Genomic DNA, 13,785 nt, shown 5'->3' with positions numbered 1-13,785 from the left:
TCACAGGGGCTTCCACAGATAGAATAAATTCAGTAGCATTTGGGACCTTTGTAGGCCCCCAAAATTGTTACCTTGCACTCATTTCATATGTCAAGTATAATTTATATATAATTGGAAGTGTCTGGATTGTAGCTGATTAGTGATCTTCTAAAAACATAATACTAACTACTAATTTCTATTTTGTAATTTCTTTTTCTTAGGTTTGATAAAATGTAATTTTTTAAATTCTATTTCATGTATTTTTAAATGTAATTTTGGAGTCCATTTTGTTTGCTCTAAATTTTTAAAGAGTTTAAGGGACTCTTACAAAGTGCATAGGTTCTCACTGACAGTGTATTAGTAAGGGTTCTCCAGAGAACAGAACCAACATATAAAAAGAGATTTATTATGATGAACTGGCTCATGCAACCATGGGGACTGACAAGTCCAAACTCCATAGGGCAGGTCACAAACTTAAAACTCCAATTAAGTTGATGGTAAAGTCCTTAGTCAGAATTCCCCAGGGGAAGCTGACTGGTTGGAAAGTCCAACAAAAAAACAATTTGAAGTTGAGGCAGAAATTCTTTTTCTGACCTCTGTAATCCTCAGTTTTGGCTTTTCAGACCTTGAGATGACTGCATGATTGCTAAGTGCAATGATCTTTGTTGATAGTAGATGCAACCAACTGATTATAGATACAAATGCCATCTAAGAAATACCCTCACTGTAACAGACCAGTGTTTGACCAAATGGCCAGACACCATAACCTAGCTAAGTTGACATGAAATCAGCCATCATAAACATTACAGTATAGCACAAATGAGCAATGGGACAAAGCTGGGAGACCAGGTGTATACACAACGGACTTGACAGTAGCTACCAGTTATAATTTTAAAATGTTCTGTCCCAAAGTATGTTATCTGCTGTCCTCACACCTTTAGAGTCATTCTCTTCAGTTATTATTGTGCATAGACAACTACTGGTAAAGATACAAGATTTTCTCCACTCCAACAGCCCCCTGTGTGCATGAATAAATAAATGAGTAGTTATCTACTTCTGTATTAATGAATTTCTCCAAAAGGTGGTGACTTAAAAACAACAGTGAACATTTAGTATCCTTACAGTTTCTGTGGGTCAGGAATTTAGGAGCGGCCTAATCAACTGGTTCTGGCTTAGGTTTTCATGAGGTTGCAGCTCACTTGTCACCCAAGCCTGCAGTCACTTGAAGGCTGACTAGGGCAGGAGGACAGACATAGTGACTCACTCTCCTGGCTGGCAAGTTGTTGATAGTTGTTGGTGAGAGACCTCATTTTCCTATGACATGGACCTCCCCACAGGCTGCTTGTGTGTCCTTATAACTTGGCATCTAGCTAACCCCAAAATAGGTTATCTGAGAAAGAGTGAAGTAGAAGTTACCATATCTTTTAGGACTAGCACTGAAAGTCAAGCACAATTACTTCTATCTGTTAAAAGTGGGTCACTGGGGAAGCAGATGTGACTTAAGCAATTGGGCTCTGATCTACCATATAGGAGGTCCAGGGTTCGATGTCAGGGGCCTGCTAGTAAAGGCACGCTGGCCCTTGAGGAGTGCTGGACCATGCAGATTGCTGGCCCACGTAGGAGTGCTGGTCTGTGCATAGAGCTGGCACAGCAAGGTGATGCGACAAAAAGAGACACAGAGGAGAGACAATAAGAGACATAGCAGACCAGGTAACTGAGGTGGCACAAGAGACTGAGCACCTCTCTTTCCACTCTAAAAAGTCCCAGGACTGGTTCCTGGTGCCACCTAAAGAGAAGATAAGTGGACACAGAAGAACTCACAGCGAATGGACACAGAGAGCAGAGAGAGGAGACAGCAAGCATGAAACAAGGGGCAGAGGGAAAGAGGAGATAAAGAAGTAAATCTTTAAAAAAAAAAAGGTCATTGAATGTAACCAACATTTCATATTCAAGGGGTGAGGGAATTAGTTGTCTCCTTTTGAGGGAGGAGCAATGAAGGATCTGTGGACATATTTTTAAATTTCCATAGGAGAATATGTAAGAATTCCAAAGGAATTGTCCCTAATGAAGACAAGGCCAAAAACCAGAGAAAGAGGGTCTACGATTATCAGTTATTCCTATAAACAAACAAAAATCTGCCTTTGAGGGCCAGAAATTGTATTTAAAATAGAACCAGTCATTCTTGCATAGACACGTGTATTTTTAAGAATGGAAAGTCTTCATTTTAAAATAACACTAACCTCAATTTTTAGAGTCATGTTATTTTTCAATAATTTATATTCATTGATCAGCCTAACAGTTTGACACCCTATTTATAGGCTACTGTCAAGACCACAACTGTTCCCATAGTAAACAACTTTCAGTTTAGATAAAGTGAGAGTCCAGATTTGATTATGTTTTCTTTTATACTGCAGAAATATAAAAAGTCTTCAACATCAGGAGTGTTGGAAATGTTTGTTATCCTTTGCTATTGAAAAATCAAATACTGACCTTGCATAGACCATGATATACACCTGATATAAATAAAGCATAGTTGATAATATTAAAGACCATTAAATATGTATTGCTATGTGTATGTATGTGTTAAAATGTTTTTGCATTTTACCTAGAAAGCAGTAAAGATTCCTGCCTAAACTGTGATTGTGACGTCAAAAATATGTTTGTATGAGGGAGGAAGTGAGTGAGTGAGAGAAAGAGAGAAAGAGAGAGAATTCTAACCATTAATGTTCTGGATGTCATGTGGTATTTATTTAACCCACTGGCCTCTTACAGTTGAACTGTCATCAAACTGTATTTATCAGTAAAGCACATAAAACTCATGGTATTCAGGATTATGTCATACACACACAGTAACCTTTCCAAACATACTATTGAGTCTGATCTAGATTCTAGAACAATGGTAACATGTTAGTCTTTCAGTTATAAAGATATGAACTCACCCCCATATGCTGTTTGGTTAATAAGCCTTCCTTCCCACTTCCGTGTCATGGTATATAGGCCGTACTGCCCATGAAAGCTCTCCAGCCCCTATGACATTGTTTAAGTCTGCATAATTTAAAGCCAGTTATTTTCCTACCAAACATGATGCTGAAACATTTTAACAGTTTGGACTGAAAATTAGAATGATCAGTATAGAAGAAATCTATGTTTCTTTTTTCCTCTCATTTCACCTCTTTTTGCTCCATTGTCAATATTGGGGTAGGAGGTGGGGGGACACTTGACTGAGGTTTATGTGCCAGAACTGAACATATTTTTTGCCTAGAAAATGCTTTGTCAAATCATCGGTTATCTCTATATACATTCTTGTGCCAGGTTTTGCAAGGACTCATTGATATCAAGTGCCAAAAAATCTTCTGAAATGTTAATAATGAAGAGATTATATATATATATATATATATATATACACACACACAAGATTACATATATTATACACAAGGAGATAAGGCAGAAAAGAACTCATAGAGCTTTTAATATAATTTTTCATCCAAATCTGTCATTACATGCATCTTAACTGATATGACACATTCGACTAATTTTATTCTGACTCAAGTAATTTAAATCAATGAATACTAACTCATGAAGTGCCAGGAAAGGTAGAGATAATAAAATGTGATTATCAAGCCAGTGGATACTGCCACTACCTTTGACAGCAATAATTAACCCTCATCTTACTTGAGCAGGCGCTCATCAGAACTCCATACATAGGCAAAGCTGTGAATAGGACTGTTTAATACATGTGAAAACTGAGGTGCAAAGGTCAGTGATGTGTCTAACGTGGATTAGCAAAGTTAAAAATAGACTCTTTTTTTTTTCCACCTGACACTTGGTTTTGAATCGAGGCATCCGGTACAGACCTTTCCTCCTAGGCTCATACATCACGTGCAGTGAGTAATTTTAGACACCAAATACCGAATTTCCACTAAGGAGACGTAAGGAAGGAAAAACTGATTCAGAGTTAATCCCAATGACCCTGTGTTTGACCACATCCAAATCCCCAGATTGAAAGTGAAAATGTGGAAGTCTGAATAATGGAATTGCATGAATCCATACTCATATTCAGGGTAACAAAGAGCAGATCACTTTCCCTAATACAGACACACACCTTCTCCTCATTCCAGGATACACCCCTCAGCAAAATACTGGCATGTCTGCTGAGGGAGACTGGGTCATTGGGAACAGTTGGGGAGTGGCAGTCTGTCACCAGTAAAAAAATATTGCCCTCCGGAGTAGTTTAAGAGTAATGAACAAGGTTAAAGTTAAAGTCTCAAAGGAAAGTCATTAAATGCCTTTTGGCTTTCAATTGGACATCTCATCTTTGCAGCCACAAGGGTACAAATATCTTCACACTGGACCAAGTCCGCTCCTGGGTTTAAATTCTACTCAGTGTGTTGGGAGGGAGGGGGACCCAAGCCAAGGGCTCACTGCATTTAAATAAGTAAAAACCATCCACCCACTGACGACACACTTCTCTTTTCAGCCTTGTTGAAGTTGTGATAGAATACCCATCCGTCAGTTGGCAATGACTGCCCTGGCTCAACCTCCACCACCAAAGCTTTGGGAGCAATTGGATTGAGGACCTAAACTGCTCCAGGAAACATAATTCCTTCCTTTCCCAAGACAGCGAGAGGACAGGGAACTTGATTCAAGTATTGCCAATGACTTATGATGGATCTGGCAGGGATAACAGCATTTAGGAAGAATTTGCTAAAGATCTACCCACAGGGCATCTTCCCAAATTCCTAGAGGAAATACCGAGTTCCAGCCTAAGATAGGGACACAGGATTGGCCACACAAAAGGCAAAGTCCGGGGCTACTGATTTCATGTTACTTAAGAGCAGCAAAAAAAAAAATTTCTATTTCTCAAAAATAGAAAAATAGCGGCAGCAGACTTGGCCCAGTGGTTAGGGCGTCCGTCTACCACATGGGAGGTCCGCGGTTCAAACCCCGGGCCTCCTTGACGCATGTGGAGCTGGCCCACATGCAGTGCTGATGGGTGCAAGGAGTGCCCTGCCACACAGGAGTGTCCCCCGTGTAGGGGAGCCCCACACGCAAGGAGTGCTCCCCGTAAGGAGAGCCACCGAGTGCGAAAGAAAGTGCAACCTGCCCAGGAATGGCGCCGCACACACGGAGAACTGACACAACAAGATGACGCAACAAAAAGAAACACAGAGTACTGTGCCGCTGACAACAACAGAAGCAGACGCAGCAAATAGACAGAGAACAGACAACTGGGGTGGGGGGGGAGGGGAGAGAAATAAATAAATAAATCTTTTAAAAAAATAGAAAAATATCTCCTATGATCATTTAACTAAGAGCTAAAACTTTATGATGAGGAATACTTACCTACTGCACTTTTGAGAGAGAAATTAATGGAAAGAGTTCACTTGTATTTAGGATCCAGCTCTTCTGTGACGGAAGTTTTGTTAGCGGAAAGCTCTGGGTTCTGGGCTTCTGGGTTTTTGTCTCATGTCACATAAAAGAATTTAAGGACATGCCATAGGGTAGGCACGGGAGTAAAGAATTTGTTAAGAAACAAGAAAAGGAGAAAAGCACATGGTCCAAAGCATGTACCCCGGGCATGCTACAGAGTGAGAGGGGGGCTTGGGGCCCCAGGTCAGGCCTTTTTAGTCTTTCCTCCTCCCCCTTCGTAATGTTGGGGGAGGGGCCCCAGCTCTTTACTGTTCTAATTGATTGCTCCACCTGTCTGTTCCCAGGGGACCAAAGGTGAGGCCTTTTGAAGGCATCTAAGGTTTTCCCTTGACCCCAAATGGGATTCTCATTTCAAATGGCCAGAGTCTCACAGGACCCCTCAAGAGGTTTCTGGGCAGGGTATCACGGCCATGTTGTCTGCCGTATCTCAGCCACCTTCCCCCTTTCACTATACTAACCTGCCTCAATTTCTCTTACCCCCTATTCTCCACCCAATCCTAGAACTACCACAGCAAATTATAATGACCTATTTATGTGCCTACCACCCCTGCTCAGCAGTAATGCCTTGAGGGCAGAGACCATTTTGTCCATTGCTGTATCCCTAAGCTTAAAAACCATGCCTGGCATATTTTTGCTGCTCATTAGTTGTTTAATAAATGAATGTTGAATAACCAAGGACACAACTCTGAACAAAAGGCAAGTGGAGAAAGAAAAAAAGGAAAAAAACTAAGACATTTGCGGAATTTACAGTAGCATTTTGGGCCTAAGCAGAACAGAGAACACTGAAGTGAGGGCTTCTGGAATATAGCAGTTTAGCAGTTTATGCTCAAACTTAGGCCAGATGTTAGACTGATTTTTTAGAGAAATATCTGAATTAGGCTCTATGCAAAATCAGACTACGCTTTATTCAATGAGAAAATTATAATATCACAGGCAATGGGGACAGAGTGGAGGTGCTTTTCATCTGTAGATTGAATCCTAGCCCCAGTCTGACACTGTTTTTGGTACTATACAAAAATGACTAAGACATTGTCCCTGCCCTTGATTAACTTAGTAAGCTACTAATAACAACATAACCAGGCACACTTGAACAAACGTTTGGCCATGGTGCTACTCAAGAGTAGGGGAGTGGTAACATCAAGCTCTCCAGTTTTCTGGAATGTCTATTTTTTGGTAAGACAAACCCTAGTTAGAACTGTGAGGTTGGAAAGGCTCTGGGGTGGTGTGAGTTCTTAGTGCTCCCTTCAGTATTTATTCTTCTGTCTCTTTCCTATATTTTTTATTTGGCCTCTTCAGAGCACCCTATGCTCTTCCAAGTGATACATCTCAGGAACCCCAGGCAGTAACAGAAAGAACTACAGTATGTTTGTTTCTTAGGTGTTTTGCACACTTCTGGTGGCAATGGATGCTGATTACTAGCTAGAAAGTAGTTATTTATGCCTATTTGTTGAACTTCACAATTTAAAAGATTTTCTGTTATATTCTGCAATGCCTTTACTTTACCCCAAAGTTGGGGGAAGCCACATATATGTACGGCAGCTAGTCCCAACACTAGACTAGGCAAATTTTGGAGATGACCTTTAACATCTGTCAAATTACACCTCCAGAGATTGATGGATGTCTAAGCCAGATTTAAGATGTTGCAGTTCGAAACAAATATGTCTCCTTCTTGCCAAATCAATTGATACACACCTTCAAGTAGTTTGTGCTCTGTGGAAGCAACATGGTTTCACAAGTAAAGATTACAGATCACAGATCCAGGGGTCTTGTCAATTGGACAATTGATTTTCTGTGCCTCCGTTTCCTCATCTGTAAATTGGGAACAACATTACTTTCTTTCATTGGTATAGGATGAAGCGAGTTGATATGGGTAAAGTGCTTAGAAAAATGTCTGGCAAACAGGCAGTACTCTCTGAAAGTTATCAAAGATTATTAGACAACTTCAGGGGAAAAATTCATATTAAGATCACCACTACAACCATTAATACCTGTGTATTACTTCAAAGTTATTTTATATCAAACATTTTAAAAGAAAGGCAATTTTGTTACTACCCATTAATTTGAAAAAAGTAGGATTCACTATTATTTTATCCAACAGTTGAGCCCTGAAGTGCTATTTTAGATCGAGATGGTTAAACTTTTCTTTGGTTTCCATGGAGATTATCTACTGAATGGTTTACTTACTGCCCCTGAGCTGTCAACCCATTCGGTTTAATTTATAAAGCTGATCCAAACCTCAAGGGGGAAAAAGCTACCAATATTTCTCCAAACTTAGTTGGATTTATTTTCAGTGTCAGACAAGACATAACATTTATTATGATTCACCTTAGCATGATGACATTTCATTTTTCTTGTTGAGGATGTTGCAGAAAAAAGAAAAAAAGAGGTTCTAAATCTCTTTAGTCCCCTGGATGTCTCATAATAAATGAGGGGTTCTGCTTTTCTTCAGTGCCTCAATAGCAAGAAATGTTTATATTTCGGGACCAAGCCCCCACTGAATATTTACAAAATTTGTTGCGAGGTGTTGAACTATAAATCTAAAGTTTGAAACCTACATCAAATATAAAAGAAAAACCCATTTTAAAAAAAAGGTAAAACAAAAAGGGAAAAGTAAAAATGTAAATATTTTAAAGTCTTATTTAAATCTTTAAGTGTCTTCTTCATAAATAACACATAAAACTTATTTTATCAAATGTTCTTTGGTTGTGCCATTCAGAATGTAAAAGACTTTGAGTTATCATAGAGGGATGAGGGACACAAAATTTAGATTAATAGAACTTTAGAAATGTTAGAGGATCCTAACACACAAATGATGTGTATGAATTTAATCTGTATGAAGAAAACTTTACAGATTTGAAAATGAATCAGATCTTATATCTTTTACTTTTTTAAACTAATATCTGAAAGTCATTTATAAAGAACAGTGTGAAAATTTTTATGCTTCATTCTTATACTTAATGAAGGCTTTTCCTGACTTAGTAGAAATAGCTGATGGATATTCCAAAATAGTGATGCTGAGTTAAATTTTCACTGTTAAATTTGTTGTGCAGTGATGGCATATTATATTCATCTTTCATTCTTCTTCTGTTTTGAAATCTGTATGCTCCCCTACACAAAGAGCAATTTAAATAGCTTAGAATATTATTTATTAATCATTTTAAGTTTCTAAGTGTTATGGCTATCAGGAATATTCCAGGATTTCCACTTCTTCAGAGCCCAGAAAAACTAGTAGCTTTGTAACAAATGCTTGACACAATAAATTGAATAACAGCACAGAATTCTCTTAATTGCCAATAAATAAGGAATGGGTAGAAATGAGTTGACATAAATGGAAATATCATAAAAATTTCACAGTCTACATCATGCTTCGCATTTACCAAATAGTGTGTTAAAAAAAAAAGGTGAACCAGCTCCAGAAATGTTTAAAGCATTTATGTATAGAGTCAATTAAATGGTGTTTCATTCTTTTGTTTGTTTCTATAGAACAAAATTACAGATAAAAGAAAGAAAAGATAGTTGATCATATCGCTGTCATTTCAAGCTGGCCTGATAAAATGTCCCACCAAAAACTCAATCTACATTAAAATGGTAAATTCCATGATTGCATATAGACATGGCCTTTGTGTCTTACAACACTCTCCCAGAAACCATTGAAAGTATGTTAATAAATTTCCATGCTATTTTAGGAAAAATTTATACATAATTCATTTCCTAAACAATAGAGCATGAAAAATTACACTTGTGCTTTACCTTCCTTTGGAAGTAGTGAGTTTCCTATTATAGGTATTCATATTTGTTCTCTAATTAAGCATATTTATCTCTGAAAGGTATTTACCACTTTCTCTACACTGTTTACTCATGAATCAACTCAATTTAACTTGTCCTTTTTGGGTCAAATAGCAAAAGCTGAAATGTGAAACTTAAGTCATATCTGTGTATTTTTATATCATATCAGGATTTGAGTTTTGAAGACAGCAGGGTGAAGTAGATTAGGAGACAGAAGAAGTGGATTCTTGTTCGTGCTGTGTTTCCAACCTACTAATTCTGTCTAATCGTGAGTAATTTACTTTCCTTCTCCGGGTCTCGGTTTCCTCATCTACTGACACCGTATTTGCCAACGGAACATACTATCGTGCCGTGAGCAAATAAAAACCCCCTTGATAAAGGAAAGAATTGCCATTTGTGGCTTCTAGGAAAGCCTGCTTGTGACAAAGAAGGGAGGTTTTTTTAAAGAACAATAATAAAGACCGACTGAAATGAACCTGTCTTTTTTTAAAAGAGTGGTGCTTCAATTAATTTTGACTTGCTATTAGCTCTCTATTTTTAATATTTAGATCCAAATTCTGGGGGGGGAAATTATCTCAGAATAGAAAACAGAATTTTCTCCACTGCTCTAGGCAATTATTTTTCTGTAGTTCTGCAGTGATAGGGAAACAGTTTCTATTTGCTAAATAGTGACTCACAAGCACAAACACAGCAATGGCCTCACTCAACATACCTGACAGTTATGAAGTGTTTCAAAAGGAATACTTCTTTACAAAGAATTCTGTCATTTTTCTAATAGCTACATTGTGAGTGAGGGTTTTCTCTTCCCTAAGTTAGGGGAGTTCTAAGCAGTCCTCTAAGAAGTCAAATATTTAAACAAGAAATAGAACATATGGAACCACACCTGCTAAGCCCCGTTTATCACCAAGATTCATATCTCAGTTTGGGAACATTTCAGCTAACATGACCTGGAAATTTTCTTACTTACTCATTGATTTATATTTTCAGCTTCTAAATGCATGACCAACCATACAAGCCAAACTAAGAACCTTAGGATTGGTTTAATTATCCCTTGAATAAATACATTCAAGTTTTCCCATCTTTAAAGTAGCTTAGACAAAACTTGTTAATAAGTTGAAAATTCCTCTTATCAGTCAGGATGTATGGCTAATTTGGAGCAATAAGGCAGCAATCTGCCTTTCACAAAAGAGCTGAAATAGTGAAATTTTAATCACATTATTTTTAAGTTATTTTTTGAATTAGCATATAACCTCCAAATAGACCAACAAAATGCAAAGTAAGAAATGGGGATATTCCCAAGCAGCTTGTTATTTAAAGTTTCCCCCATTTTCCCCTGTGATCACTATTAGTATTTAAACTGGTTCAATTCAGAGATGCTCCAGTTTGAATTAATACAAATTCCACATTAGGGGAGACCAGTTTTACTATTTTATGTAGTGTGACATACTGTTTCCTTGCAAAATTCCTGGGAATTTGTTCGATTGCAAATATAAAGGGTTTGGAGCAATTCTGCTAAAAGCACTTAGAGGTGCTACGAAAGAAACCCTTGCCCTCCTGGTACTTGGAGGACCTAAGTTCCTTGTGAAGCACCAGATTCTCTTTACCTGGTCAGTTCGGATGTTGATCCAAAGAACGTAGGAGTGGAGGGCAATGGGCTTCCTCTCCTTTCACTGTCCAGACAAAATATTGATGTAACCAAGGCTTGTACTTCACTTCCATCTTGATAAACCCATGTCCAGGAAGCCCAGGTACAATCTCTTACCCTGAGTACTTAAGGATTCACACACCATGACACCTCTACTACCTTGGTGACAATAAAATAGCCAGGAAATTTTTCTACCATTTTGTCATCCATTAAAATTTACCTTCCCGGTGCCCCTTTGCTTCAGGGTTCTCTCTGTTAAAGCTCATCTGGTAAATTAATGGATTCCAGGAAAATAATGTATCAATAGTAGCACTAGACAATTTAGTGAGGAAAAGCAGAAGTAATTTCAGGCACAGCACCATACTGGTGGAGAAATGAGGCTACAGGCAAGAGGAGGGACACAGATGTGCCACAAGTTTTGTACCATCCACTGACACAAAACAGGAAAATTTCCAGGCGGTACATGCTCTGGCAACTCTGCCCCACAGACTTCAAGTCTCTTGCCCTACCTGGGAGTGAGTCATACTCTGTTTTTGTGTTCATATGGCTGACGGAATGTGCTCAGTGTACGTCTGTGTATGTGTGTATGTGTGTATGTAGAGTGTGTTGCTGATGAATAACAAGTTTGATTGAAGTTTTTAATTGGTTGTTTTATATCTTGTAAACAAACCTTATTTGACCTTTCCATAAAGAGTCGAGGGAAGCAGATATGTAAGGCTGAAGAATTCTCTGCTTTTTCTAGGCAGAGTTCTAAGTAACTAAGAAAATTTAAAAAGAAAATTGATGGATAGATTATTTTTTCTCTCCTTTAGTGCTGAGGAGAAATCTTTAGTGCCATCCTAAATGGGAAGGGAAGACCTATTTTACTAAAAAGTTTAATTCAGAGAAAAGAGAGATGACATCATAAAACATCAAGCTTCCAAACTAGATCATTAGTCATATTCCTGTATTTACCAATGAAAATGTCTACTAGGGATATTCCAGAAAAGAAAATACTAAACTTTTTCTGAAAAGTAAATAAAAATTAGAATAAGATATATTCATGAGGGAACTACCAAATAACTGATTACAAAAAGAGTGAACTCAAACACCCAATATGGAGACAAAAGGCTGAAATAATTCTTCATGCCATTATTTCACTTTAGAAACAGAACTGAAATGACATGACGGCTATGGAAATAATTTTGAAAACGTTTGTAAAAGAGTAAAATTTCACAAGAAATATAATGATATAATTTTGTCCTTCCTAGCAGGCAAAGAAAAATATTCTATAAAAAGTTTTATTTTGTAAAGCAAGATGTATCTCTATGAAAAGAGAAGAGGAAATAAATACTCACAAATATGATAGACCAGTTGCAATGAAAAAAAATAGGTAACTGTGTACTTTCATCAATTATAATAAATGTACCCTATCACTGTTAGGTGTTAATAATAAGGTGGAATATGGGATCCTGTATTTTATACATGATTGTTCTAGAAACCCACAACTTCTTAATTAACATAAAAATTAGGTAACTGAAAAATAATTGGGAGTGTATTAGTCAGGATTCTCCAGGGAAACAGAATAGACAGGGTTTAAGTATAGGTATATAGAGATATAGTTAAATGTTATAGGTTTTATTTAATCAAATAATCAAATTTTAATCAAAAAATCAAATTTTGATTTAAGGTAGTCAAAAAATCCCTGTAAAAAAAATTTACAGGCTGCAGAGAATGCAAAGGAAGAGGTGAGGCGAGTTCTGGGGCTGCTGGATGCTCACTTGAAGACGAGATCTTTTCTGTTAGGTGAATGTGTGACACTGGCTGACATTGCAGTTGTCTCCACCCTGTACTGGCTTTACAAATAGGTTTCTGAGGTTTCTTTAATCCAGTCCTTCCCCAGGACACATTGTTGATTCCTCACCTGCATTAACCAGCCCCAGGTCCAGGCTGTGTTGGGGGAGGTGAAAGTCTGGGAGAAGACGGCTCAGATTGATGATACAAACTTTGCAGAGAGCCAGCCTGAAAAGGACACGCCATGGGAAGATAAAGGTCCATGGCAGGAGGAGGAGAAGCCCCAGGCTGAGTGAAAGAGGAGAAAAAGACAGCTGCCCCTGCTTCTGAGGAGGAGATGGATGAATGTGAGCAGGTTCTGAAGCTGAGCCAAAAGCCAAAGACCCTTTGCTCACTTGCCCAAGTGTACCCTTGCGTTAGATGAATTTAAGTGCAAGTATTCCAATGAGGACATACTTTCTGTGGCACTGCCATATTTCTGGGAGCACTTTGATAAACATGGCTGGTCGCCATGGTTTTCTGAGTACAGCTTCCCTGAAGAGCTCACCCAGACCTTCATGAGCTGCAAACTCATCACTAGAATGTTTCACCAATTGGACAAGCTGAGGAAGAATGCCTTTGCCAGGGTCATTCTCTTTGGAAATAACAACAGCAGCCCCATTTCTGGATGTGGGTCTTCCAAGGCCAGGAGCTTGCCTTTCTGCTGAGACCAGATTGAGTCGTACACGTGGCGGAAGCTGGATCCTGGCAGTGAGGAGACCCAGATGCTGGTTAGAGAGTTCTTCTCCAGGGATGGGGCCTTCTAGCATGTGAGCAAAGTCTTCAGTCAGGACAAGGTCTTCAAATGAATGTCTCTTGCCTTCGCATAGCTGTCTGCACTCGCCCTTCAGGGAGATGGGCTCATTAAAGGAAACTCTCTCTTGGATCTCCCTGCCGATTGACTCTTTGTCAAGTGATATATGTTTTTTGTCTTCACTGCAGATGAAATGAAGAGACAGTTAGGTTAGTACAAAAGGAATTGCAGTTTTGGACCGTGAATTTTAAGTCATTATAACTAGGCTCAAACACATCTTTATTAATCAAAATAGGAACCATTATAATCAATACATTTTTGCCAATGAGAAATGAGTTTGTTTATTCCTGTAGCATAAAAATCCATGCTCTGTGATTCA

The 13,785-nt window shown here is 38.3% G+C and overlaps 1 pseudogene; it reads left to right on the top strand.

The window, feature by feature from the left end:
- The first annotated feature begins 410 nt into the window (after positions 1-410).
- Positions 411-13,461, top strand: LOC101420479 (elongation factor 1-gamma-like; annotated as a pseudogene).
- Positions 13,462-13,785: the final 324 nt, after the last annotated feature.

This window comes from Dasypus novemcinctus, chromosome 2, assembly GCF_030445035.2.
Source record: "Dasypus novemcinctus isolate mDasNov1 chromosome 2, mDasNov1.1.hap2, whole genome shotgun sequence".
Classification (NCBI taxonomy): domain Eukaryota; kingdom Metazoa; phylum Chordata; class Mammalia; order Cingulata; family Dasypodidae; genus Dasypus; species Dasypus novemcinctus.
This window is presented reverse-complemented; position numbering and strand designations above follow the sequence as displayed.